This window comes from Penaeus monodon, chromosome 32 (genome assembly GCF_015228065.2).
Source record: "Penaeus monodon isolate SGIC_2016 chromosome 32, NSTDA_Pmon_1, whole genome shotgun sequence".
Classification (NCBI taxonomy): Eukaryota; Metazoa; Arthropoda; class Malacostraca; order Decapoda; family Penaeidae; genus Penaeus; species Penaeus monodon.
In genome coordinates, this window is record NC_051417.1 from 35,293,522 (window position 1) to 35,296,379 (window position 2,858).

General features: G+C 32.8%; 1 protein-coding gene across 1 annotated transcript in view; it reads left to right on the plus strand.

Moving 5' to 3' along the window:
- LOC119593653 (neuralized-like protein 4) overlaps nt 1–2,858 on the plus strand; it is a 43,428-nt gene that overhangs the window by 19,939 nt on the left and 20,631 nt on the right.

Genomic DNA, 2,858 nt, shown 5'->3' on the forward strand with positions numbered 1-2,858 from the left:
GGCAGTTTTATGAACTGTGAAAGTTAGAAGCAGAGTGAAAACAGCAAAGGAGAAGTGCTCTTCTTTTTCCCACTCTTAAATTGCTCTATCTCAGATTACAAGTTTCGTACAAGTGCATCCCAGGTGCCCACAGTGGCCTCATACAATTATGGATCATGGCAATACTGCCAGCCTCCAGACAAAAATGTGTTAGTGTGATTTGGGCTTTATACAGTAGTATGTTGCCCCATAGCTGCTATTGATTCTTAGTCATTCAACAAACAAATGATTTAGAATAGTCACTCAGTAATCATATGCCTTTATTGATGTTTGTAATGCTTAAATATAGCCAAGAAAACAGTATGTGACTGCGTTGAATGTGTCATGTCATATACAACAAAGAAAGACAAGAATTATGAAGTTTGAGTGATATTTGGCTCGTATAGATCTGTTATATAAAGGCATTTTACAAATCCTGAAATATTTTTCGGAGTTCAAAGTTTGTATGCTCGGTTATTTTTTAGTCTGGAAAGGAAGAAAAACAGTGAATGTATGTGGATGCAAATGCAGACTTTTTTTTATTTACTTAATAGTGTTTTAACAGAAGAGGCATTTGTATTGTCAGTATAATTAAAGACAAAAAGATAATTAAAAAATAGAGACAGACTACAAATAATCCAAAGTGGAATTTTATTGTGCCACAGATCCTGTCAGTCCAGTAACTCCATTTTATTCTTATTTTAGTCGTAGTTCGTGGTCTTGGAAAGCCAAAAGGTACAGTAAAGGTTCTCATTTTTTTGCCCCATAAGTCCTGTCTTCCATGTTATTGGGTTTTTATGTTGTGATTGTGAGACTTGTATGTTGTACCAATTCTGAATAGATAACCACATGGTACTGACAATTTGCAGTACTTGTAGATAGTAATTATATTAAATATTTATTTATTTATTATAACTTTTATTTTTGACTTTACTGTGTTTGTAGTTAGAATGGATCATGAAATAAAACTTGATCATCTTAATAACTTGTGTGGTGGAGTCACGGCATCTGACTTTGTTTATTGCATTGCAATCCTGGCATGTGGTATGCACTCATAATATCAACTAGTAAGGTTCATTTATATAGATGAATGCTATATTGAAATGAAATATGTGATTATTTTTTTAATGAATAAAGTTTTATATAGAAAATTATAGCCAAATTTGATATAAAAATAAATTTTCTGCAAAGTTTGCAATTTGTAAACCAGTTTTTCATATTCTTGATTTTGACCTTTTTGTATATATTTTTTCATATTAGAATAGCTGCATCATATTGTCTTGCAAAAATGATTGACATTATATTGAACAGACTGGCATACAGGCATTTGAAAAAATTGTAAAATAGGAGGCAGTGTACCTTTTCAATTGTTTTTGAGAGGTAATGTCCTCACTGCTAATATTTTTTTATAATCATCAGTTATTTCTGGTAAGTTTTATTTATAAACTGGAATGCTATCTGAATTAGCACTCAAGATTTTTGCAAAAAATAAGTAAATCATTTAGTATTTCCCAGTATCAGAAAAACCTATATAAAATGAACTTAATAAACTCCTGCAGAGAAATTGGGGAGACAGACATTTCAGATGACTGAGTATAAAGATGTAAACTGTATTGAAAATAACAGTTATTTGGTAACCACACTGCAGGGAACCTGTGACCTCGATTTCTCTGTGCACTATATTTTTTTCACCCCTGCTAGACACACTGAACACCAGTGATTGCTGGCATGCTGAGGCCTACTCAAGCCTCATTTAAAGACAAAAGTACTTGAGGTTGTTATACATTCCAGCACCATATCTTTTATAGCTTCACCAGTATAATATTGTTAGGATGGGAAGTACTCCGTGGAATAGCTGACCATTGTAAAGCAGCTTTTTCAATAGAGGCTTCTGTGTATAGTCTGATATATTTGATATATTAGTGATGTGTTGTGTTCTGCATAGAGCAACAAAAGATCATGGTATACTGTAAGCATCAACAACTTCAAAGTTACTTTGTAGAAGAGATGATTTTAGAGTGTTCTTGTTACATAGAGGTCTTACTCAGACAGGCCTGTGGGAGATTAAACTGGTCAAGTTGTCTTGTACATAAAAGAAGTATGGGTTTGATAATGTTATTTCTGTGATCTGTATGAATGTTCAGATTAGAATTGATATTTTAGAAGATGGTATTTATTCATGATTTGCTGATGTTTGAGTGTTATACAGATGTGTCTCTTAAGAAGCCTTTTCTAAGAGTGATCTACAGGTGTTTTAAATAATGAGTCTGGTAGGAGATAGCTTCTACCCAATAGTTTTAGCACTCTGTTAGCATTTGTGTTGTATCGCTAACTTTGAAAATCCCAAATATATATCCAACATTACCAGGTACACTGAATCAGTTTTCTGTTCATTCTAATTTTGCAGTTAATTTACTTGCTCGTTTTCTCCCTTTTTTTTTCTCATAGTCCACATGCAGACTTATTAAAGCCTAGAATATGATCATATTTTAAATTTTTTTTATGAGTTTCACGGACAGAAAAGACTTCTCTGGTTATAGTTAAATGGGAAAATCATAGTCATTTCAAGTACATCCTCCTCCACTTCTGTCTGACACAACACCTACAGTTAAATGAGTACCCAAAGAGAACTGACTCGTAATATTAAAACTTTGTGAATAAAGGAGTGTGAATTTGTGTATGAGAAAGATTTGAAAATAGTATTCACACAAGACAGGTGTATAAAGGAAAGTGCTTGTGAGCCTTGTTAATTGATATTGCAAGTTGTTTTTCTTAGGGTTATAGACAGTTTCCAGATGAAGTGAGGTAGTTTGTATGGGAGAAACAAACTATACTATGTA